This window comes from Lissotriton helveticus, chromosome 6 (assembly GCF_964261635.1).
Source record: "Lissotriton helveticus chromosome 6, aLisHel1.1, whole genome shotgun sequence".
Lineage (NCBI taxonomy): Eukaryota > Metazoa > Chordata > Amphibia > Caudata > Salamandridae > Lissotriton > Lissotriton helveticus.
The window spans coordinates 648,765,269-648,791,969 of record NC_136067.1 but is presented as its reverse complement, the minus strand read 5'-3'; the positions used below and the strand labels follow the sequence as shown (position 1 = coordinate 648,791,969).

The following is a 26,701-nucleotide window of genomic DNA, read 5'->3' as shown; positions in this document are numbered from 1 at the left end:
ACATCCTATTTTATCAATTGAACATGTATTAATTGATTAAAAACGCGTTAACAACGCATTTCAACAGTGGCTGCATCCCGCGTGAACAAAGTTTTCCACAACGCTTTGAACATGCTGGGCAATCTACAATTGTTCACCCTCTTGAAACAAGACACGCGTCAACATCCTATTTTATCCATTGACAAGATACACTACAAACACTCCTTCCAGGTTCAGATGCATCATATTTCTTGCACAAAAACAATACGAACCATCACTAAACAAAACACTACACTGACCACACACAATATCACCATGACCCCTGCCACTGAGAAACTCCACAATCGTGAAAAAGCCGACCAGGCTTCGAAAATGCTACGAGGCCATGCATATGACCGATGCGTGCTACATGAAATGCTGATGACGTGATATAACCTGCCTTGGCAAAAGCAAAACAGGAACATCAAGACGGTGCACGCCATTACTGTCCTTTTGATAATTTTACAGCAGTGCTAACAAGTGGCAGTCGTTTATTCACAAGGCAAGAGGGAATTGCCACTTATACACGACGTACCGGTCTTCAGTTATCAGCCTTTACTGAGTCAATATTCCTTTACATACGATGAATGTAAATTAATTATCTAGGCCGATATAAAGGCGTCACATGACCTAGGCCGGTGGAAAGGTAGCTTCAGCAATGGGCGATGACAAAACACACTCGGCTACACTTCCACACAAGAGGCACCTGGTAAAATGGTCAAGTGCACCCCTGCCGGTGACTCAAGTAAAGAAATCTCTCACAGTGGCATTAGTAGCCTTAGGAAAACTTGCTACACAAGCCCATCGAATTTCTAGGATGAACTGTCTCTAGGCCTTTGGCTGTGGTGCATTCCAGGGATGTTTTCATAGGAGACCTAAAAAACAGAGGCGATGGGCTCCACCTGCAACCAATGACTCAAATCAAGCACTGGCATTAACCAAGTGAGCTTCCTTAACGTAAAAGAGTTAATGTCTCACCGATTATTTTAACTTGTATGTATGTATGCACATATATACATACATACACACACACACATACACATGCACATTTACGTGAAAGTCAAAGACTAAATAAATGGTGCAGAATTTTTTCCCCCTTTTTAGCCATGGCTCTAACCCACCACTGCTGTACTCGGTAGCACAGATCCGACACATGATTTGCACCCAACAGCGGATAGTGAGAAATTCAGATATAAAAAGTATGTGCTTTAAAAAGTGCAAGGTTAAGTAACCCACCATAAGCACTTTTTTCCACATTTTCCTTGGATAGGGGCTCTACCATCAAAGCCAGCAGAACGCAAGCTTTCCAGGTCGAGTAGCGGACCCACTCCAGGTTTTTGCTTTACATTCTGGGGCATGCAGTTTGGTTTATCTCATTATAGCATCGGATTACTGGAACCACAGAGCAAAACAAACCCCTTGACCGAAAGAGCGTCTCACTCACCCACGAAGCTGGTAAACTTTAGAGTTCTTTGCCCTGCTAAGAAGGTTGGCTCTCGCCTTGCGTTGCTGTCGGGGCCGGCGCGCTGGCTACTTTCGGTGGCACAGCAGAGATAGAAAGTAAGCCGCTTCACTTTACAAAGCCTGGCTCCGTAAGCCGTGGCACCGCGGCGCGCACTCTCCCTCATGCTTTAGTTCATCAGATGAAGCGCTAGCTCCATACTTTGTAGCGTACAGGGCTAAGCAACTTTTCGCGAACAGATTTCAGTACGAGCCGCTTGAGTCTCAAATAACTGACAGATGTATCAACCCGAGATCAACATTTTACATAATGCTCACAGTAACAAACAAGGAGCAGAATGTAATACATCCGGGTACCGGAGGCGGGGAGGCGGCTGGAGCGTTTCTGGGTCAGCAGAGGCGGCTGCTACAGGCAAGTGGTGCGCTGGGGACGCAGCGTACGCTTCCACTCGGTTTCGGCGCATGGCTGTTGGGTGCCGTTTGAATTATGCAACCCAGGCCAGGCGATGAGACGGAGATACGGGGAGTCACGACAAAAGAGCCAGGTGAGTGGGGGGGTGGCTGCGTGCATGTGTGTGTGTGCGCGCATGTGTGTGTGTGTATATATATATGCAGTGTGTGTCTGTGTGCGCATGCGTGAGTGAGGCTGTGAATCTGAGGCAGGGGATGTCCACGGCGCCTTGCGCGCCCTCGAGGACAAATCTGAGAAAGCAGAGGCTCGTGCCTGAACGCTGTCTCAGATTCCCCCGAAAGTGAACACAATAGGTCTTTCGCTGACGCTCGACCTAAAAACGTGGGGAGGGTAATAAAATGGGGGAAATAAACTTTTTTTAAGCAAAGCATTGTCGTTTATGCCTCACTTTATGCACTCTACTATTGCAGTAATATTGGCCTCATTTATACCCCCAAAAGTGAGTAATTTAAATAAACGATTGTCAAACCTCGATACGAGAGTGTGGCAAGTTCATATCAGAAAGGCTCGAGTGCTATTGTCACTCAGTGTAGTGACTGGTATGTAGAGTGTAACAATATCACCTCAAGAAAACTAGGAGGGCTGCATGAGAAGCTAGTGCATGTCTGTTATGTTGGCGAAAAACAAGTGGAGTGTGAAAGCAGTTCTGGCTAAAAAATACTTTAATTTGACAAACCGAGCTTTAAGTAGCAGATTGTAAACCTCTTATTTTCTAAATGCCAGTCTTTTCCGGAAAGGGAGAGAACCACTGGATGGGGTGCCGATAAGCTGCAACGGTAATGCAGCTTTTCAAGAGTTATTGCTAAAAAAGGAACCATGGGAAGTATTTCCAGTACAGTGATATACAGCCGAAAATGCAAAAAGTTATTTTAGGATGAACAATCATCTTTGTCAAGCAATAACAATCTGTACGGTAATGCCTCTCAAAAAGTAATAATTTAAAATGAACCTGCAGAGCCTTCGCTGGGGATGGTATCAGTGATATGTTTCCGACTGAAAAACAGGAGCATTACTCCAGGGCCTAACTCCCACACGGCCGCTGCAACCGGGACACTGACTCCGTGATGTATCCCTCAGCAATAATTTAATTGGGCATGGGGTCATACATTTTTAATATAACAACTGCTGACAGCACACGGAGGCCCGGGCCGGTGCGAGCAGTAGGCCGCACTGAACGCCTCCTTTGCTGCGCCACCGCAGACCACAGCAACTTCCAGCTCTGGCAGCAGGACGTGACATCCCCTGCAGCGTCATGTCTCGCAAAACTGGACTGGTGGTCCCGGATGTCTAGGTAGTAGCCATTGGGCAATAAATGGGTGTGACGTCAGGCTGCCTGAGAGATACGTAGCACCGTGAGAATCAACAAATGAAACATTGTAGCAATGATCCTGCTCCCAGGAGCATTAGCTCCGCTGCGAGCCACAAGTCTATGGGAGCAGCAGTGCATGCCACGAAAGGTGCGCTGCCAGCTGCCACACTAATCCATATCAGTTTTAGGCAGCGACAGCTGAGCCACTTGAGGCTTCGATTCTGGGTACGAACCCCACAATGAAGCCACTTACGGTACCTGTGGTGTGTGTGTAAAAAAAAACATAGACAGTTTATTTTATGTAATGCTTTTTTCAAAGTCGAGACCTGTCCTGTGTTGTATATAGAAAATATAAATCAGGCCACTAAAAATAGGAATATCGTTTTTTTTATTTGAACGTGAAAACTGGTGCAAATAAATATTTATATAATGCTTGGAGGCGCTACGTGACCTCAACCATAAAGAACGTATGCATTGTCCAGGAGCTTTAACAACCAGATCTCATATTTGCACCTACAAATACCACAGATGTGCAGAAAAATCCTGAACATTCAGCCTCTATCCGTTAAAGTTCTACAACATCCACTAAAAAGTATCTGCATGGATATTATAGCAATAGCCCTGTCCACCAGCTATAAAGAAGAAGCCTCTGTCATGAGGAGCTCTGTAATTTGGGGGATCATGCCAGATATATTTTCCCCAAAAAATAAACCTGAGTTTTCTGATGAATAGAAAAACTGGAAGTGTTTCGCACTGCAGCCACTAAGTTATGTTCAGGCCGGTGCTTAGAATCAGCCAAACATGTTGGGGAATCTCTTTCATCTGTAAGTTATATCGCAGCCTGCACCCTGAAACCTCAAATCAGTGCACTTTCTAACATTGTTATTTTATAATAAATTTGAATTTATTACAGGGACAGCTGGCAGAGTCTAAAAAAGGTGGGAGGGGAAGTTACAATCCAAAATGGACGACTTTCTCGGTCCAAGTTTCCATGCATAACGTTATTAAACCCCAAAATTCATCTATGTCAATGAACTTGTCTGTTTATTTCCTTTCAGACTTGGAATTCACAGACCATTACATTTCTATTGCAACTGACCACAGTATCTCTCGAATCTTTAGGACATTATTACAAAACATTGAAGCACACTGTTTATGGTGGAAGGCATTGCACTTTTGCAGCCTAACCATCCAAGACTGCCATGGCACACTGCACCTGCCCATGAATCCCTGGACAGGATGTGGCATAATGACCAGAGCTGGCGAATCTTTATTTGGGGAACCGGGTTAAAGTTTTGGCGTCCGCTCACCATCCTGAGTCTGGGCAAATCACTTAATCTCCCCATGCCGCCCAAAATGAATGTGTCCTTGTGTAATGAAACTGGCGCTCATGTAAAGGGCTCCAATACCTTCAGGCTGAGTGTGCACAATGTAAAACGCAAAAAAAAAACCTTCAAACTAATTTGAACTGGAAATGGAAAAACTAGAACAGCAAAGGTTTTTAAGGGCATTTGTTTCGTACTTTCCCTATTGCAAATGAAGTCGTGTGATAACATCTGCATTTGGAAAACTGGTGCTCTAATTTAAATGGCACTGGGCAAATCACCCAATTATTGACTGCTGCCTTTTCTGAAAACCGACACAAGCGCCTTGAGACCCTTCACGGGTGAGTAGCTGCGCTTTACAAACTCCTGATTGATTGATTGAGTAAAAACAAAAACAAAACATTTCTCAAGTCTGCATTTTGGAGAGTTCAAAATAAACAAAGTGTTTCAGAATATCGATGCAAATGTGCACTGCCAATGAAACCAAGAGTGGTCATGATTATATTGATTTTTACTGGGAAAGTAAATTTCCTCTTACCAAGTGTCTCCGGAACTGCAAAGAGTTAATATTTTGTGCAGTTGATGAAGGGAGGCCTAGGCCCATCTGCCATGCTAATGATGACGTCTGGCTGCCTGGTAGCTGCGGGGAGGGGGCATGAGGCCTGTAAAGATTAACTGTTCGAGCAGAATCTAGAAAATAATTTCCATGTCAGTCAGCACCATGAGTGAGAGGAGCAGCTGCTCCACAGCATATCGACGTAACCTTTTCTTTCACTCCTCATCGTGGCCAGTCCTCTAGCTCTGGGCCTGGGAGGAGCTACAAGACTCCTACCCCAACAATGAGGCCCCCAGCAGCTCGCCCCCCCCCCACCCCCCACATTGCGGGGGCCTGTATTTCGCCCCTGGCTTCTTGCTTTAAACATTGTAAAATACACTCAGCCTTTTGCATGACAAGTTGTATCAGTTAACCTTTAGAGTCCATTTTTTGTTGTTCTGCCCGATTGTGTGGGTCTCTATTGGGTACATCCATCCGGGGCAGGGTGTTTGGGGTGTTACACCCCACTAAAACATGCATTCTGTAGTAAACAGTTGGGTACAAATGCTTTCTGTCGGGTAATGTGAAGGGTCTGTTGGATTTCACCTGGGATTTTTACATACCCACCCTGACAAAAATACACACACTCCCTCGTCTATGTTTTGAAGGTCTTGTAAAATGTTGATTAGTTTGAAAAAGATTGCATTTGCAAGTAACCCTAACAATCTGCCCCTTAAGCCGCCCTAGTGTCCCGTTTCTCATATAATGTGCTTCATCAAACATGTCCCAGCGAAACTGTTGGGAAATCTGAATCTCACACCCCGCACCATACTGAGCAAGCTACACCCTTGATACCCATTAATGAAGGAGTAGCAGTGCAAGGCATGCACTGCATACAAGCATTCATTATATGGACTATGAAAATTCCCCTAGTTCAATAGAACAGCGATTTGCAGGATGATACTGTATACAAATAGCCGGGGTGAACGATTCAAGAATCCACACAGAAGTGATGGGGTAGCCACTTTGTTACAGGATGTCACTATACAGCATACCCAGAAAGGACAGAAGGGCACCCACACCCAGCCCGGATAACCGACATTGTAAGGACCGAGAATCAGTTCAAAGGTGTAACCATAGCAATCTTTTAGAGTCTAGCCAGGTCGAAGAGAAGAAAAATCAACTGGAAAACAAAAACTCAAGACAATGCAACGGAATTAACAAATGTTATTGTATGGCCATTAGATCTACTGATTTGTGGCCTAGCAAATATGCTACACCACAAATCAGTAGATCTAATGGTCATACAATAACATTCACCACTATTTTAGGTGGAATTTGAAGTTTCAAAGAGATTTAAGACATTGCTTTGTAAAGTTAATCTACAGTGGGAGTGGAATTGTCATGGATTGCGTCTGCTACTAAAGATTAGTAGCAGGACAGCCGAAGGGAACGCCTTGGTGAGAGGCAGCTAGAAAAATCCTCTTTAGTGCCCAGCTAATATCAATAGGCACAAACCATTGCGTCCACTGGTTTCAAGTAGACTGGCAAAGTGGCCTACAGAGACAGTCCAGAAACAAGCAATGTGGGAGATGAGCTACACCTGTATGGAGGGAAGAATCGACATACATTACCGCCTATGAGCACCTACACACAGGGCCTTAGCTTGCTCAGTACGTTTGTGGGGAGTGAACTTCAAATTTCCCAACAATAACGCTGGGACATCTTGATAAAACACATTATATGAATAGCAGGATATAAGGAGGGTTGAGGGGCAGATTGTTTGGGGTACTTAAACAACATTTTAAGGCCTTCAAAAGATGAGAGAGAGTCTGTATTTTTCTCTGGGTGGGTATGTAAATATCCCAGGTGAAGTCCAACAGACACTTCAAATTATCCAACTGAAAGCACTTGTACCAAACTATTACTACATAAAGCATGTTTTAGGGGGATGTAACACCCCAAACACACCCCCTGGAGCTACGCCCCTGCCCGCACAGCAGATGGCCCACACTCTGCCCATCCAAACCTCTTAACTAACATGACAAATACATGGTAGACCATCCAGGAACAGAAGCGTAGACCATCCAGGAACAGAAGCGTGAGATTAGCCCACCACATTTATTGGGAAGAGGTAACTGAAATACATGTATTGCAGAGTTAATTAGCGAACACCCTTTGAGAGGAAAAAAACAGGTCTTTCATTCCTTTATGAATTTTAGATGATATTAAATGCTTGTCTTTGCTAGGAGCTCTATAGTTTTGCTATTTGCAAAGTGAATATGGTTCAATCAATGCTCTTTTAGGATAAGATTAATAGACTAGGTGCTAGTCTGCGGCAGAGGGCTCTGTTGAGTGAGTATCTTTATCGCTACAATTTAACTTGGATAAACAATGCGCTCTTACCTGGAATGCACTCTGGATAATGCAGAGTGTATTGAAGTCAGAGCATCTTGCTGCCAGGTACTAATGGAAGACCTGGAACACTAACGTGATCAGTTGCCATGTGCAAAGGTTGGGATTGGGAAACTGTGTTTCTGCAGCATTTTGGATCCTTTGCAGCTTGCTGATTAAAGGTACAGCTCACAGCCACAGTATGCAAGTGACATGGCTAGCATCAAAGTGGTCTGTTTGAGGATATGCCTTGGTGACTGCCACATAGTCCTGCTATATTCCAAGACATAACCTTGGTGCCCTTGATGGATCCTTCCAACCCACCCTCAGGTTTAGAGACTGTTTCTTGCCCAGGGGGTTTAGCTGGAATACCCATATTTTCACATGAGGAGACCATTAACTGATAAGATGTACCCTCCTCCACAGCTAGTAGACTATTAAAGTTGGGACCATCCACCAAGTGGCCAGCAGCCTCAGGTGCACTGGAGTAGCTTGTAGTGACCCCTCCTTTACAAGCATTAACATTCCCATCCTGGAGTGGGTGACCCAGGGGCTCATCCTCTACACCCGGGATAGAAACAACAGGGTGATTAAGAGTAGTGAGCGAAGATGCCTGAATAGGCTCCAGTCAGTCAACCATATCCAAGATGCTATATGTATTTCTCAGGGGAATGTTAAATACAGGATTAAAGCCATGCCGCCCCAGAGTGTTGGTCCTAGTTCCATTATAGTGTCGTTCGCCCCTCATCCTATCCTGGTGCCCCGATCGCTCACCTCATAAGGAGGTAGTATAGAAGTAATTGAGATCCAGGGCCTGTATGGGGGATTTGGGGCTGCAATGTAGACACATACAAATATGGGGGGCCGTCCACCTATCTCCAAAATTAACTACTATACAGTCCCCTTGTATATCCTTCTTCCTCCAACCAACCCAGTTTACTCTACGCGCAAAAAGAATTTTGCTGCGTATATTTGGAGGAAGAGGCCTGTGGGTATTTAGCCAATGGGAGGTTTTGTTTTTCAATTCAGTGTAAGATTCTGACCTACCCTCGGCTAACTCAGGCACCCCAGCCAATACAACCACATACGGTACTGACTCCAGTGGCAAGCCAATGTGAGATAGAGTATTCACATAGTTATCAGAGCCGTTCAAACCCCCCTGTGTCCTTGTTACAGAGTCCGTTTCCATGGATTGGGGTTGTTCAATCCCTCCCCTTGAGGGGGCACTTTGTCCCATAGGCAGTCTTCCGTTGCCTGTCGTTCCACTTGCTGCGGTATTCCCACACACTGGGGGCCCCATTACTCCTACAACTGGGGGTCTGGATTCATGTTGGTAGCAATCTGATCCCTACACCCCTTAGTAGATGCGTTTGCAGCCAGATTATTCCCCGGTAGATTGCTCTGTATCCCATCAAAATATGTCGTTGCCAAAGATTCAAATTTCGCCAACCTCTTCTCTAAGACCACCAATCTTTAACAAAAGTTCATCATCTACTAGCAACGAAGGACCGGGAGGAGGGGCAACAGATATCATATTCTCCTCGGGCAGGACTGACATTGGATAGTTGGCGTCAAGTGATCCTCTATGATCATTCAGCTTCGGGACTTTGGGGTTTTTGCCCCTCTTTATGCCCTCTCCTCACTTCCTTTTTAGAATTTCCCCCATCTTCTTTACAGACTTGTCCCGTGGGGCTTCCGGGGTTCCCCCCAAAGCTGGGCTGGTAGGAGCATGGACATTGATGGTAGGAGCTTGGATATTCTTACGCATAGTTCTACTTGGGTGATCACGCTCCCCCCCCGTGGAGTGACGCACCACCTCCCCCAAGGAGGGAGGACTACCACCCAATTGCGGGGCTCGGTGGACCATAGTCCCACCTTTAGCTCTCACTGGTGTTCGTGCCATGATCAGTTCTCCCATCGACGAACGTTTGGCAAATTCCAACTCTTGGGACACTCTGCGCTCAGTCAGAGCGATTTCATGTTCCAAAACCGAGGTAGCCCTTGTAATAAATTGATCCAAGGTTCCAGCTACATAGCGCCCTGCCCCCACTTTCCTGCTTTTTCCTTCACGGCAAGACATTAGGTCTAGCTAGTAAAAGCACTAGAAAGAGGTGCAAAGATTTTTAAATCGCCAACAGGGATGGAAATACTAAATGCTGACCTTATCTTCTAGGCGTTAGAGGGGTGGCCCAGCCCAGCCTCCACCGGTCACCAACGGGCACAAACGGGCCTGCCCTTGGCCCGGGCTTTGCCCGCGTGCATCCGGTGTAGCGGGGGCAGCGAGCAGTAATGTAGGCGGAGGCAGGCACACAGGTGGTGGTGATTACGGGGCTCCTGGTCCTTGGAGTCTGGAGTCCAGAGTCCCGTGGCAGCAAAGAGAAGAAACAGCACAAAACCTGCTACTGCTTCTTTGAAACAGAAAGTTCGATTTATGTTCACAGAATGCTCTTTCCGCACACATATGCATCGTATGAGTGTGCAAAACACAGTGAATCGGTCTGGACTACTAGGAGTACAAAGGAATTGTCATCTGCGAGTTCACAACCCAACACTATTTTTCATTACTAACTGAAGAAGCACATCGCCAGAAAGAGGACAGCTGGAGGCAGTCAACATTTGTGCCAGCACCTTCCATCTATGGGTGATGTACAGAGGCTCTGGGTATAAACGTAAAAGGAATTCAGAAGAAAAGCTGGTCCAAGTTCAAAATACAGACATGGCAAACAATAATGAGTCCTGTTTGTTTGATGGGTTACATCATGTAGACAGGTTAATTTTAATCGATACTCCTACCTGTAGGTTCTCCAACTCATGAACCTCCTCCAGGCACCAGACTGGATCTGGTAAGGTCACAATAGCTCTCCTGTGCAGATAGGAGGCACTCGAACCTGCAGCAATACCAGGTATCACAATTGTGATGGGACTCTGTGCTTGTTGGCTACGTCGTTCAACTTACTAAATAGACTTTTTGTGCTTGCACGTATGATTGGTTGATATTTTCATACATAAAACTGTACTTCCTCATAATTTATCTGTTGTTTTGTGTGAAAAAACAATAAAAGATAGTTACAACAAAAAAAACAAAAAAAAACAGCAGGTATCAACCCGCACATGACATCATTAGAGCCATGTAAGCACCACTCCAGTGCACCAATGTCAGTTGCTTTTTTACTGCGCCCTTCAACGTGGATCCGAACGGTTCTTCTTGAAATGTTTTACCCTCTAAATTCTTAAAGCGTCAGCAGAATGTTACTCCTGCATACCCTCCTCCCTGTTAATACCTGGCCACCAGAGTGTGTCTGTGGCGCTGGCTCATGACTTATTGGGGCTTAGTGCTGTTCTAAATCCAGGCCCTATTCTGGATCTAACTGCTCTCCTTCCATCACAAGTCCTACAACACCTTGAGGCTCAAGGCCAAGAAAAACCACAAGACAAGGTGCAGGTTCACGTTGAGACTGCTCCGATTCCTGCTTCAGCAGTAGGACATTAGGTTATATGCATGTTTCTCCAGCAGCTACATCTCCAGAGCCCGGTGCAGACTCCAGCTTTTATTGATCCTCCCACTTACTCAAAGTTTCCAGTCCTTTGAGCGGACCTCAAGCAATTTGCAGCAAAGTTGGTCTCTTCCATCGGGCTTCATTGGTGTGCTCTCAAAATCCATGGAGTCGTCTGGTTTCCCACCTAGGCGCGCTCTGTTGGGTGTTCTCACAGCATCATCGACCTCTAACAGCCACTCTCTAGCCCCATTTTGCCACTGGCTGATGCTATTCCTCCACCAAGGGCTTTGGAATTTGCTAGCTATTGCATGGCGTAGTGATGTTTCCCAATACTACGACTTTCAAAATGCATTTTAGGCACTAGGCACAAAGACTGCCACAGGAGTCTCAATATAGACAATAGACAAATATTTTGACATAATGCAAGCTTTAGTGTGATTAGTCTCAAATGCCATACAGATGCATGGTGTTGTTCAACATGATAGTGAGGACAGCTGTGAAGCAGATAACCTTCATCCTCTTGTGAACATAGACGCTGGAGTTATCTTGCTCTACAAAATGCCAACTGGCTTGATACTTCTCCTGAGGTTGACTTTGTGTACCCTTGTGGACCACAATTGGATTAAGTGGCGTCATTCATACTCATTTTGAAGAAGTAAGTTGCAGTTTTAGAGCTGTCCTTGCCCATTGAGGAAAACAAGGGAAATGTTCTGAGATATTGGAGACACCATCTTCGGCTAAGTGCCCTTGCTTGGTTTACTGAGGGCCTTAGGGATCCCATCTTAGTTGCAAGGCGCAAGCCATCTTCTGGCCCAGTGGTGAACCATCGGATCGCCTGTCACAATTGTACCACACCTGGAAACCCAAAATGAATGACTGCCCATCATTGCGTCTGATAAGGCAGGCATCTTCCTGCGCAAATCAGACCCCTGGGTCAATCCCCTACTGCTCCTCCAGATTGTGAGAATAAAAAGATTGAGGCTTAGGAAGCAATTTTTTTTTCTCAGGGAGCCTCGTCTTTTGTTCTACAATTGAGACCTGCCCTCCATTGACGCCACACCCTGATCTAGATGCGTGTGACATATCTTCGATACCAATTGCGAGACCACTTTGTAGAGATCGTATGCAATGGGCAGGATACGGTTAAGCAAATCCTCAGGTCAGGATCAGACTCTGGCACACTCAATAGAGTCCATTGTTGCCATTTTGCATCACACCTGGTTGAATTCCATTGGCTTTTCATGGATGTTGAGGCTAACCTAGACATCTCATGCCTGCATGGCAAGAAGGCTGATTCAGCCTTTGAGAGGTTCAAGCAGGACCAGCTCAAGCTGCCAGTAGAGCAGCCAAACCAATTCCCGTGTCAGTATAGAGGGTGTGGTGGATCAAGTGGTTGCCACAGCCAGTAGCAACCTCCTTCCTCTCCCGGTTCACCTACAAAACTGCTATAGCTCACTCCCAGAAGAGAATATACAGCCTGTGAATTGGAGGGTGTTTAACCATCTGTTGCACTGGTGGGCCATCACAACGGATTGCTAGGTCTTGTAAATAGAACATGGCTATGCCGTTCCTTTGCAGGAATTTCCCCCATCAAACCCTCTTGTTCCCTCTGCCACTTTAGTGGATCATGCCCATATTCTGCAGCAGGTAGTCTAAATTATCTTAAGCAAAGGAGCGGTGGAACTGGTTCCAGTGCACATGATCAGGAACAAATGCTACTTCCGTTACTTTCTGCTCCCCAAGCAGAATGCCTGTTTTCAGATCTTTAAAGCCTTCCTCCAGAAGGAAAAGTTCTAGATGCAGTGCCTTGAACTGATTATGTTGGTTCTGAAGCTGGAAGAGTGTATGGTGTCCAACAACTTACAGCAGCATATTTTCATCTACCAGTCCTGAAGTTGCACACAAGGCACCAATATTTTGTGGTAGGCTGCAACCCCCACCAATTCGCAGTCCTCCTATTTGTGTTAATATTGACACATCCATGTTTTTTACAAGGGAGACTGCAGTGATTACAGCACTTTTTCGGAGGGTGGGGAGGATATAAATATTTCTGTATTTCAGTGACTTGCTGCAGAAAGCAGACATGCCGCTGCTAGTGTCAGACGACCCAAAGTTATTGGTATCAGTGCTATTTGACTTGGGGTTTTCCATTACCCACCAAGTTATACCTGGAGCCCTCCCTTCAACTCCTCCTCACTGGGGCAGTGATAGACACAACATCTCTCGGGCCTTTCCACCTCCCCAAAGGATAAGTGAAATGCAGTATATAATTCCGATGTTTCAGTGGTGAGGTTGGAGCTCTTCTTCCAGCCATGACAGTCTTTCGCCTGTTCAGTCATCTTACTTCTTGCATCCTGCTGATCACTCATGCTTGTTGGCACACGGGTGCCCTTCAGTTGTGCCTCTGCTTTCATTGGGTCCAGCACTAAGGCAGGATGTCGAACAACAGCTCTAGTGGTGGTCAGAGATGGGGAACTCGTGATGTAAGAACTTCTGCCCTCCATCAGTGTAGGAAAAGGTGGGGACTGATGACGCCACCCTGGGGTTGGAGCCCACATCTGGAGGCCTTAGCAAGCAGAAGACTTTGGTTTTGAGCAAAGGGGAGCTGGCGAGAACGCGCACTACCACTGTTGCATGTTCTCCAATTTCTGTTGCAGGGCGCTCCAGTCGACATGTTTCAGCTGATGTGTGACTTTCCACTCCACTGGATATTTCTTCTTGTTCCCCTCCTGTCGTATTTTGGCAGCTCCTGAGTTAGCGTTTAGCTCAGCTACACAATCTTTTCTCTTAACTTGACTAAAATATACGGGGGCCATTTTGAATCCTTTGGCTTCCATTTGTATGAACACACTGCCTCGTGGTCAGCATGCCTTTTTGTCCTTTCTCGATACCCATGGTCGTCTACTTTGCCCAGCAACAGGCTATTTTTAGTACTGGTCAAACGCACATGCGCATTATACATGCTGGCTGTGTTCCAAAAATGACCTTATATGTACCTAAAATGTGTAAACTTGTAAACGCCTATCTTTTTATTGCTATTAAATTGTATAAAAGAGGGAGCACACCGATGTTCGGTGTGCTACTTCTTGCGTTGCCGAAGGGTGCTGTAGGAATGTACCACCACCCCATGGGGTCTTAATGGGGTCTTAATAAACTTGTCTTTTGCATTTTCCAGTGTCCGTGCCAACTTCTATACTAAGGTGTTCGAGAGTTTAGTAGAGTATGTAGGCCTGATTGAACCCAACACCACAATTGGCAACCACGAAGGGACTCATCGGCGACTCGGATGCCCGAAGGAGAGGTCGTGACGAAGGATTGGAAATTCGCCATGGAAGCGATCGCTGCCTTTGAGTGACCCGAGTCTTGGCACCCACGGTGTTTCTTCCTTCCTTCTGATCCGACCTTCCAGGTGGCGCCGGTCCTCGACTGAGATTCTGATCTTGGATTGTCGTGTAGTGCCGTTTGGCTGATTCGACTAAAGAACTTGGCAGTTGGACGTTGGACGTTTGAAGATACTTGGTAAGCTTATGATTGGTAAGGTAGTCTACTGACACTTACTGTGGCTTTTTGAATTTGTTTGAGTTAGCTAACGTTTGGACCTATGAATTTGACGTATATGTGGAGTGCACCTCACATAGGTAGGCATATTTCTCTGATTTTGCTTTTTGTTTGAGCGGCACACCGTGTATAAAGCATATTAAGTGCCATTTTATGTAGTATCACGTTTTCGTGATATTTTTGACATGCCTGTTCTCAGCACACTCCGAGGAATGTGCTGCCTTGGAAATGGTACCAGTTATCGATTAAATAAATCACAGCCGGCTCCCCCAGAGGGGACTCCAAATCGAGAGATGTATGTAAAATTTGGTATTTCGCCAATAATGTATAGTTCATTGTGGCATAAGTATACCAAAGCCGATCGTGAATTGCAATGGCCACTACATGGGTCATTTGATTTACGAAAGGTGCAATATGTGGAGCAGTGTTTGTTTCAGCGTAGGTCTAGGCAGGATATGTTTCATTGTGTGCGTATGTGGGAGAAAGAGGTACGTGAACGATTGAAGCGTGAGGAAGCCTTGGCGGAGAAGGTGCAGCGAAGGGCTGCGCGTGACAAAGCTTTACAGCTACAGGAGAAGGAGTTACAGGAACAGAAAGAGAGGGAGACTCGAGAACGTAATTTGCAGATTAATGGGCAATTCCCTATCCGACGTCCTCTTTATCCGGTCCTTACTAATGAAATAGATGATTTTTCGTTATTAGATCGTCGTCCGCCTCCGTATGTTGCACCTACGGCTCCGAACGAGGAATCGGATGAGGAAGATCAGAATACACAGCGTACTAGGTTATCTTCGGATCGAACTGCGGAATTACGTTCGCTTGCACGAAAACTAAATATTAATACTATAACTGTTTCTGAGATTAGTAAGCATATGGAACAGTGGTCTGATAAGGAGCGATTGTATTTCTTAGATCATTTTGGAGATGAGGTTGTTGACCGATTTAGAAAGTATTCTTCTGAGTTAGAACCTAAGGATATCTCGAAGGGTCGTGATAACTTTCGTAAAGGTCTCTTTATTCTTTCAGATGCGGATGAGTTTTTCAAGCGTTTGGTTCAGCTACGGAATGAGGCGTCGCGGCTACGGGAGTTGGAAAAGACATCGGGTTCACCTACGTCTGGATCGACGGAGATATCCAAAGAATGCTTTATCTTTGGAACAGATAAGAACGCCGCGATTAATGTTAGACCTATGCGAGAAGCTGCGCCTTTGTATGTCCCTCATAAAGGGGATGGCACAGATGACGATAAAACGTCCAAAGACGCGAAGGGTTATTTTATATATAATTGGGTTTATACGCCTTGGAATAGAGCAGATGTTATGGCGCTTAAGAATGCTCTGCCTGATCCCCGTAAAAATCCAGCGGCTTTCTATGAAAGTGCAATTACTTTGTGTATTATGACACTAGTTGATATTGATCTGTTTTTTGGGCTGATATTGCCCCCTGATATGTGGAGAGCGATTCGTAAGTTTGATGACCAAACGGTTCTTGGGGCAAGTTGGAAGGACATAGCTCAAGCTGATTTAGACAGGGAACCAGCATGTAAGCCTTGCCAATTAATATTAGCACTCCCAGGGGCTATACTAAACAAATTAAAAACGCTTGTTCCCGCTAAGAAAATTGATTGGACCATGTTAGCCTCTTGTAAACAGAAAACAGATGAATCGGTTTCTGATTTCTTTTCTCGTTTTGAGGAAGCGTTCCATGATTACAGTGGGCAATCATTAACAGAAGATACAGGCAGGCATTTATTTGTTGATAAGTATGTGGCCAACCTCCTACCGGAGATTGCAAAACGATTAAAGGCGAGTGAAAGTTCATGGACCACGGCAACCCCAGCTTCTTTATTGACTATGGCTCAATACTATGAACGACAGGAATTGGAGGCAAAGGAAAGCAGTGATAAGAAAGTGAAGGATTTGAAGACAAAGGTAATGTTGGCTCAGGTCCAGGCTACAAGGGGGAACGACAGGGGTAGACGAGGATCGTATAACAACGCGCCTCCTCCCCATTCCGACATCTCTGAGGATCAGTGTGCATACTGCAAACAGTTTGGACACTGGATTTCAGACTGTCTGGTGCTGAGAGAACAGCGTAGTCAGCGTGGTCGAGGAAGTGGAAGGTCTAGGAATAATTATGGGGGATCGAGAGGTGGAGCGAATGATCGTGGAAGGAGTGAAGCGAGGGGTGGTGGACAGACAGATTATAACACGTTTGATCGACAAAATCAATACCAGATAAATGAGGGTGACTCGCCTGAGTCACGCGACGAGCGTCATGCATAGGATTGCGTAGGATGGGGTGTGGAATCGGTTGAAGTACCAGTTGATCAAAGGGGTCCATATATAGAAGCACATGTCTTGGGTTCTACTGATCAGTTTCTGGTAGATACAGGAGCTACTCGTAGCGCTTTGTCCAATCACTTGGTTCCAAGGACTCCCCTGTCTGGCGAGGTAATTACAGCTATAGGGTTCGATGGAACGCCTACTTCTAGCCCACTGTCTCAACCTGTTACATTTTATGTTGATAAATTTGCTGCCCCATGTCCATTTTTGCTGTCCCCAAACACACCAGATAACATGATGGGGCTCGATATGTTAAAACATTTTCGAGCTACTATTCGTTGTGCTCCGGAAGGAGTACGGGTTGTGTTAAATGAAAATTATCCAGAAATTGAGCGAGTGTGTCTTCTCCAAGAATCTGAAGTATTAGCCTCCCTGCCAAAGACGTTGTGGGCCACTTCTGATACTGACGTAGGGCAGATGATTATTCCTCCAGTGCACATTACCGTAAAGGAGGGAGTATCTCTGCCACGTGTCCCACAATACAAAATATCTAGAGAGGGCGAAATTGCATTGATCCACATTGTGAATGATTTGATTACGGCAGGGGTGGTTGAGGAAGTTCCCTATAATGTTTGTAACAGCCCAATTCTTCCGATTCTTAAGAGAGATACAGATACTAAGGTTTATCGTTTTATTATCGATTTGAGGGAAATTAATAAGATAGTAGTGCATCAGTACCCGGTGGTGTCTGACATCACCACGTTGCTTACGTTGGTTCCACCGACGGCAACTACTTTTACAGTCATCGACTTAAAAAATGCATTTTTCTCGATTCCTGTACATCCTGACAGTCGATATCTTTTTGGTTTTACATTAAATAACAAATCGTATAGATTCTGTCGAGTTCCTCAAGGTTATACAGAAAGTCCTAGCATTTATAGTCAGGCTTTAAAAAGACAGCTTGATTCTTTTGAATTACAGGCTGGGGTGGCTCTTATTCAGTACGTGGATGACATTTTACTTGCAGCAGACACACAGGAACAATGTGAGGAGAGTACTTTTTCTTTGCTTTCCTTCCTTGCTGAACATAATCATAAGGTTTCGAAGAAAAAGTTACAATACTGTAGACCTAAGGTGACCTACCTCGGTCATCTTTTGTCTAAGGAGGGCCGTGCATTAACACCAGACCGAATTCAAGCAGTTTTAGACACACCAGTCCCCCGTACTCAGAAAGATGTTCGTGCCTTCATAGGTCTGACGTCTTTATGTAGGCAATGGATATTGGGATTTTCTCACATTGTTAAACCATTGCTAGCATTGTTGTCCAAAGATACACCGATTCCTATTGAATGGACAGATGAATGTCAGAATGCTTTTGAACAATTGAGACAAGCTCTTTGTTCTGCACCAGTGTTAGGTACACCAGATTACATGAAGATTTTTACATTGTACGTACATGAGAAGGATGGGTGCGCATTATCAATCTTAGTGCAGATGCACGGAGACAAACAGAGACCCTGTGCATACTTCTCGGCGGTACTCGACCCTGTGGCTCGAGGATTGCCTGGATGTTTTCGAGCAGTTGCAGCGACAGCAGTAGCTATACGGCAAAGTGAGGGGATAGTTTTGTCACACAAATTGTTGGTGTTAGTCCCCCATGCGGTAGATGCTTTGTTGAATCAAACGAAAACACAGCATCTAACTAGTGCACGCCTAACAGGATATGAGCTGACGTTGTTGGCGCCACATATCACACTAAGACGATGTGCTACACTGAACCCCGCTACTTTATTGCCCTATCCTGTTGCTGAGACCCAGAAGGAAGAACAACATGACTGTGTTTTTCTGACTGAGGAACAGACAAAGGGTCGTATCGATTTACAGGCTACACCGTTTCCAGATGTAGATGGGGAACTGTGGGTTGATGGATCATGTGTGAAATTACCAGATAGAACAACTTCTGCAGCCTATGCGATCACGACACTTAAAACAGTGGTAGAAACAGCACGAATACCCCAGAAATCGGCCCAAGCAGCATAATTGATAGCCTTAACGAAAGCATGTGAGTTAAGTGCTGGACTATGTGTGAACATCTACACGGATAGTCGCTACGCTTTTGGAGTAGTACATGATTTTGGCCTACTCTGGAAAGAACGAGGGTTCTTGACTTCACATGGAGTGCATATCATGCATGGAGAATTGGTACGTGATCTCCTGAATGCACTATTATGTCCAAAGAAGGTAGCGATAGTCAAATGCAGTGCACACAAAAAGGTGACAGATAAAATAGGACAAGGAAATGCTTTTGCAGATCGCATTGCGAGAGAGACTGCTATGCTAAAAAATAACTCTCCCATGTACGTGGTGAAATCACAAGCTGAGCGATGGCACGATGCTAGAGAAGAAATATTAGACATACAGATATCAGCATCTGAAGCAGAACTTGTGAGATGGGCCACTGAAGGAGTGCTGGATGATGAGGGTTGTTGGCATAGTAAAGATATGGAAAGATGGAAATTACCTACGGCCTATTTACAAACAATGGTTCAAATGACACATGGGCTGGCACATGTTGGAGCTCTTGCAATTACTAAATTGCTTACACGGGTTTGGGAAAATCATGAGATTGCTAGTACGGCCAAGAGAGTGGTTCAGACCTGTCTGATATGTTTACAGCACAATCCTGGACAAGGGACTTATACTCCCAAAGGAGGGTTTGTTCCACCTACTGCACCATTCGAAGTACTGCAAATGGATTACATCCAGTTGGAGCGCTGTAATAACCTCAAGTATATCTTAGTGGTGGTGTGTGCCTTCAGCAAATGGATTGAGGCTTACCCCACGAAAGATAATACAGCATTGACAACAGCTAAGGTGTTACTCAAAGAGTACTTCCCGCGCTATGGTGTTTGTAAGTTTATGTGGAATGATAATGGTCCTCATTTCATTGGGAAAGTAGTGGAGTACGTCCTGAAAGGATTGGGAATCAAGCAAAGATTCCATGCTGTCTTTCACCCACAATCAGCAGGTTTGGTAGAAAGGTATAATGCAACTCTAAAGCTGAAGCTAGCAAAGATCGTGGCATCCACATCTTTGAAATGGCCGGACGCCCTGCCTTTGGCATTGCTGTCTATTCGATCAGTGCCACATTCCCGATCTGGCCTCACACCCTATGAAGTGGTGTTTGGAAGGCCGATGAATATTTGGGGAGTTCCTAAGCCTCGCTTGATACATGATGTGCCTTGTATAATGATGAACAATTATTTGGCACGATTAACAAATGATTTACTTTCTATTCATCAGCAGGTTCGAGAAGCGCTTCCCGATAACTCCACTGGAGAGGCTCACGATCTCCGTCCTGGTGACCATGTCATGATTAAGGTATTTGAGAGAACCAGCAGCCTGGAACCAAGGTGGTGTGGCCCAGAACAAGTGCTGCTGGCAACACGGACAGCTGTGCGCGTTACAAACAAGAAGCGGTGGATACATTCGACGCACTGCCGACGTGTCTCTCCGGACCTGGTGAGCCCTGTGGTATCTGACTACAGAGATATTCTGGATGCAGACAAGAGCCCAGCTGTTAACGAACTGGAGGGAGCCTTCCCGGACCACACTGTTTCTGATGGAGTGAAGTACAATCTACGTCCTAGGAAATAATTTTTCTAGCATTTTTGAAACTGGTTAGTTACCGTTCTGAGGTTTGTGAAACGGAAGCCGGGAATATCAAGGGGGGGGGATCAGTTCTGTCCAGTGTAGCGACACCCGTCTTGAATCTCGGAGAAAACCAACGGCAGCCTCAGTCCAGAACTACCTTTTTATTTTTTTAGTTTTGCTTCTGAAGAATTTTGTTTCGTGAACTATGGCACCTCCTCCGACACGAAATGGGAGAATTCTTGGTGCTGTGCTGTTTGTTTTGACTATAGTGGTAATAGCAGTAATAGCTTGGACTATAGAACAATTGTTTCCTGCACGAGAACATTTACTGCCTACCACTCCAAGCCCATCTGAGCATTTCCATTTTACTTTGCCTTATCATGAAGAGAGACATAGACAGACTTATTTGAATAACAGTTTCATTCAGATTTTGCATCACACTCATAACATGACCAACATGTCTAATTGTTGGGTATGTGGAATGTTGCCTGGACATCAGAAGAGGGGAGGAACTCCACTTATTCCTCTCCCGTTTTCTCATAATGGTTCCTGCAATGCTTGGTACACTCTTCTTTTCACTTTACGATGGCCAACGAAAGGTGGACTACTTTTTCGGTTAAATAAAATATGCTTCAATGACAAAGATGGCTATCCACAAGCTGAAGGAACTAAATTTGAATGGGAAGAATACCGTCCGGACAATGTATCTATACCTCGTATTTTTACAAATCAAAGATTCATAAATGTATCGACCTCTCATGTGATAACTGTTATTGATACGAAAGCAGATCTTTGTATCAGAAATAAAGGTACAATCCCTGTAGGCCGAAGCGAATGTAATATCACGCTTACATTTGATACACCAAATGGAATTGCATTCGTAGCATCACGTAATACATATTTTATTTGTGGAAATAAGGGATATCATCGTCTTCCAATTGGATGGTTAGGAGCTTGTTATATATCGTTTGTATTACCGCCTGTATTTATTGCCCCACCTATGTATTATAATGATTATGTGTTGTATCACGACTTTGTATTAAATAGGGTAAAAAGAACATTAGATATTGATGGAGTAGACCAGACCGATACCTCTTTTCAGCAATATGTAGATTTCAATTTAGGATTATTTTCATTTGTAGGAGCTGCATTAAACAGTAGAAAGATAAGACGACTTACACGTGTTGTGGAAGCAGTTGCTAATGAAACTGCCTCTGCTTTAGGAAACATAACTGAAGAATTGCAGATTACTAGAATTGTAACGCTTCAGAATAGGATGGTTCTAGACGTGATACTAGCTGACCGTGGAGGTGCATGCCGCATTATCGGTAGTAGTTGCTGTGTGTACGTGCCAGATAATTCACCTTCCGTGTATGATGCTATTACTAAGCTGCATAAAATAGCTGCTGAGATTCACCCAGAGAATGGAACATGGACCTTTTCTAGTTGGTTCTGGACTCTACTTAGTACATGGGGTTGGAAGTTATTAACTATTCTATGTATTATTTTCGGAGTACTGTTTTTCCTGTGTCTATGTATTCAATGTGGTCCTACCTTATGCTCTGTATGTATCACAGCTTGCATTCCGTCCAAACAAGCTATTATTAAGCAAGAGAAACAAATTAATGATGAAATGATGAAGATAATGGCCATCAATATTGATGATGAAAACCCTGATCACTTCAGTTATGAGGTAGCTTTTGCTAAACGCTAAAAGGGCCGTCTGTCGTATTTTGGCAGCTCCTGAGTTAGCATTTAGCTCAGCTACACGATCTTTTCTCTTAACTTGACTAAAATATACGGGGGCCATTTTGAATCCTTTGGCTTCCATTTGTATGAACACACTGCCTCGTGGTCAGCATGCCTTTTTGTCCTTTCTCGATACCCATGGTCGTCTACTTTGCCCAGCAACAGGCTATTTTTAGTACTGGTCAAACGCACATGCGCATTATACATCAATTGGTCATCCTTTAGGAATGCTATCCCAAACTGACCAGTACTACTGGACTCCTCCCACATGCTGGCTGTGTTCCAAAAATGACCTTATATGTACCTAAAATGTGTAAACTTGTAAACGCCTATCTTTTTATTGCTATTAAATTGTATAAAAGAGGGAGCACACCGATGTTCGGTGTGCTACTTCTTGCATTGCCGAAGGGTGCTGTAGGAATGTACCACCACACCATGGGGTCTTAATAAACTTGTCTTTTGCATTTTCCAGTGTCCGTGCCAACTTCTATACTAAGGTGTTCGAGAGTTTAGTAGAGTATGTAGGCCTGATTGAACCCAACACCACACTCCTTCTGGTTGAGCAAACAGCGTAAGGACATGGTGTACACTATCTTTGTCAACTGGGTTTGCTGTAGAGGGTATGGTCCAGAGATCCGATTGTTTTTCCCTAAGTCTTTGTCTTCCACTCAGAGAGGACCTCTTCTCGTAGTAAGGGGCAGGTTTTGCATTGCCAGCCGTGGTCCTACATCGTCATGTCTGGAAATTTAGCAGCACAACCACAGTTCTTTTGAATTTACCATTAGAGATGGAAATGTCATCACATCAGTATGTTACCCTTCTACCACATCAGTTTATTTTAGACATTGAACTTGGTTTGTGTTCTAGTACGCTATGTAGGAGACTGAATCTCTTAGCACTTTGTGTTTTCTTTAGCCCAGCAAAGCCTTGCAGTGAAAGGTCATCTTTTGGCCCAGTCAGTCTTTCTTTGCTTACCAACCTTCACTGTTTAAGTCCTCAGTTGTCATGGGGTTTCTTAAAGGAAACGTAACTGTTCATAATGCCACCGGGGTGGACGTTAACTTGGTGATCACTTTCCTGATCGGCTCGCCATTCGAGTCAACACATAGATGCCTATTATGGCAGCTGAATATTAGGACATTATGTCTTATTGCTATTAGCTAGACTTGGAGAGGCACTACACTGCAGGCTTTGTATGTTCATCCTCCCTTTAAATATTTCTCTCTGGATAAGATGGATCTCAGAAAAAAGGATTTCTTTCTGCCCAAGGATGTCTACCAGTTTCATGTGGGGTAGTTGATCAGCATGCCAACGTTCTGCCTACCTCCTCAACACACCAAAGAGAAGAGCTTCCTCAAAGGGCTCTCATCGTTTATGTGGAACAGAGCCAGGGCACAAACCACATCTTCAGTGCTGTTCAGTCTTGGACATCTGTCAGGCTGTGATGCGGTATTCGGTCCACATCTTCACCACAATATTTGTTTGGATTTAAAAGTTCACAAGGATCGTCATTTTTCCAGATCTGTTCTTGAGGACTTTTTGATTTGACTATCTCCTCAGACCCACCAACATGAAGATACTGCTTTGGTACTGACGAAAGAGGTGAGGAATCAGAAGATAAGTAACTTGTTCTATACTTTTACCTGCAGTCACCAACGTTTTGGTAGCTACTCTACCGGCAGTTACCTCATCAATCCCACTCAACACCTGTAAAAAAATGGATTATTAATTGGAGTGTGTAATTACCCACCTGAAGGAAGAAACCCAATTCATCAGGGTGAACCCTTAAAGTCACTAATGTAACCTGAGCTCAACCACTTGATAGCCAAGCCACAGATTAGACTAGCTTAACTCACAGCAATATGTAAAGAGTGTATGCAATACCAAAACAGTACTAAAGTAAAAACCTCAATCAATAAAAAAATCTAAAACAGACTTTGAAAAATAGAGTACATTTTAATTAATTCAATGACATCAACATGATAAAAAAATATGATAAGGAGAACCAGAGATATTAATTTTTAAAGTTTAAAGTAAAAATGGCATAAAAAAGCTATAAGTCCCAATGCAGGACATCTGGTCACAGTAGGCCAAGACCTAGGTGTAATTTCAGGCTGACAGTGGTAGGACGCAGGTCTGAAACATCAACCAGATTTGGGGTTTTATTGTGGGACTTCAGCTCAAAAATTGAAGTCAAAACCCATCAGCTGGGCAAGGCAGCAGTCGGTGTCTGAGAAGGGCACCACAACACCAGCAAGACATTGGATGAGGTCCAGGTGAAGCCACTGGTCTAGGAAGGAAAAGCTTTGAGCAAATCCATTTGAACTTTGTACCTGGGATATTATCTTGTTGGTTGGATACTTTTGGCACCTTAGTCCAGTCAAAATGTCTTTTTTTAGAGTTAACCTCTTTTTCAAAGCTCAGAATCATCTGGTGGGGCACGCCAAGAGCTCTATCCAATAAGGGTTCTATCCAATGAGGGTTCCTCAGGCCACTCCCTTCTCGCTAAGTTCCAGCTAAATTGGATTTGCTGTGGCGAAGCTCATAGTGGGAGAAACAGGTTTCTTCGACCCGGCAGCAAAACACCTTCAGTAGATCCGCTTGCTAGGTTGGTCCCTGTCCTCTGGAGGTCTGTAACTCCAAAAAGCTTATTAGTGCCAGGTTTTCAGGGGTGATAAAAGTACAGCCAGACATAGCCAAAGGTTCCAGGACCTGAGAAATAGTACTTGAGGGCCAGAACTGCTGGTCAATTGGGAGTTTCAAGAGACGGCCTCACCTACCTTTTCATTTCTCCTGTAGTAGCCTAACAGGAGGCCAGCCAACTGACCCTTGGAGTAGACTTTTGTCCTGGGTACAAGAGGGAGCATCTCTAGTCCTTCAGGAAACCTCTCAGTTCTTAGACAGCAGGTCCAGTCCTCTTGTGTTCTTCCTCAGGCCCAGCAGTATTCTGAGGAGGGTGCCATATTTATGCCTGGCATTAACTTGTGGTTGAGGGTGGACTCCTCCCCCCCCACTCCCCCCCAAACAATGTGAGAAAAGATCCCAGGGATAGCCCTGCCCAGTTTTGCAGGAGATCCTATTCACCCTACTGCAAACAATCCCACAGTGCCCCACATTCCTAAAATTCATAAGGGTGATAAGCCAGAGGTGTGGCCGGGTTAATGAGCAGCACCTCCTCTGTGGTCACTCCAAACAAGTTCTGGGAACAGCTCACCGCACTGTGCTTTAAGCCTGCACAACTAGGAGGACAAAAGAAGGGGCCTGGCCAGGTGTCCTCTTAAATTTGCTTGTGACGAGAGGCCCCTTTGAAGTAAATTAAGTTCCTGGGCCCAGCCCAAATGTTCTTCCAGTCAACCTCTGGACAAGCCAGGCCTTTGTCTCTGCACTGGGAGCAGTTTTCACACCCAAGCACCATATGGGTGACAGTTGGCAGGCTTGTGTAAATTAGCCTGCACGAGTTTCAGGCCGAAAAAAAGTTAATTTCTAAAAGTTACTTTTCCTCATTAATTATTAAAAATAGAACTTGACCCTTAAGTTGCTTAATCATTTCCCTAGCTGGTTGCTGGCCTGAGATAACAGACCTAATATTTAATGTTGCTTCCAATGTTTCTCTACGGACCAGTCAGACTTCCTTCAGTGAAAGTAGCTTTTGGGTGCTTGTCACTGCCAGAACATGCTAACTTTAAAATTGTACACATTCTACTTTTAAACACCATACCTTGTAGGCTACAAGACCGACTATTAGTCTTTATAAAGAAAAGAGAGTACCCTCTGGCCCCAAGGGAACTGGGTAGAGTAAGCAAAAAAAACTTGTAGAGTATTCCCTGGGTTTTTAATTTTTATGTGGAAAAATATTGTATCTCTGGAATAGAGAAGCTCTCACTCTTACATTCACTCTTGATTCCCCTTTAATCTAGCAACAGTGTGTTGTATCCATTCTAATGGTAAAACCACAAAGGCAAAATTCACTTGGCATAGAGCTATTTATTAAAATTAATCAATATAAAAATAAGACAATGTCAAAGAAGCAAATATGTATCTTTGGGCCATATGATCATAAACATTCCATTTATTAATACAGTGCCTAATGCTCGTTAATTTCACATTCTATACGACACATATTTGATTAGTGCAATTAAAAACATATATATACAAACAATTTCATAAAAAAGTATGAATTAAAAAACCCTCTGTTAGGGATGTCATGAAATTGTTTGTATATATATGTTTTTAATTGCACTAATCAAATATGTGTCGTATAGAATGTGAAATTAACTAGCATTAGGCACTGTATTAACAAATGGAATGTTTATGATCATATGGCCCAAAGATACATATTTGCTTCTTTGACATTGTCTTATTTTTATATTGATTAATTTTAATAAATAGCTCTATGCCAAGTGAATTTTGCCTTTGTGGTTTTACCATTAGAATGGATACAACA

The 26,701-nt window shown here is 44.3% G+C and overlaps 1 protein-coding gene across 3 annotated transcripts in view; it reads right to left on the bottom strand.

Annotated features, from left to right (window-relative positions):
- Window positions 1-24,193: 24,193 nt before the first annotated feature.
- SH3BGRL2 (SH3 domain binding glutamate rich protein like 2) overlaps window positions 24,194-26,701 on the bottom strand; it is a 267,685-nt gene continuing 265,177 nt past the window's right edge. For 2 of the 3 annotated variants that reach the window (XM_078648113.1, XM_078648112.1), the window contains exons 5-6: window positions 25,931-25,995; window positions 24,194-25,691 (exon numbers count right to left, since the gene is read on the bottom strand). The gene's annotated coding sequence lies outside the window, so the exon portion shown is untranslated. Of the gene's footprint in view, window positions 25,996-26,701 lie in introns of all 3 variants that reach the window. The other variant, XM_078648111.1, reaches the window with a different exon arrangement.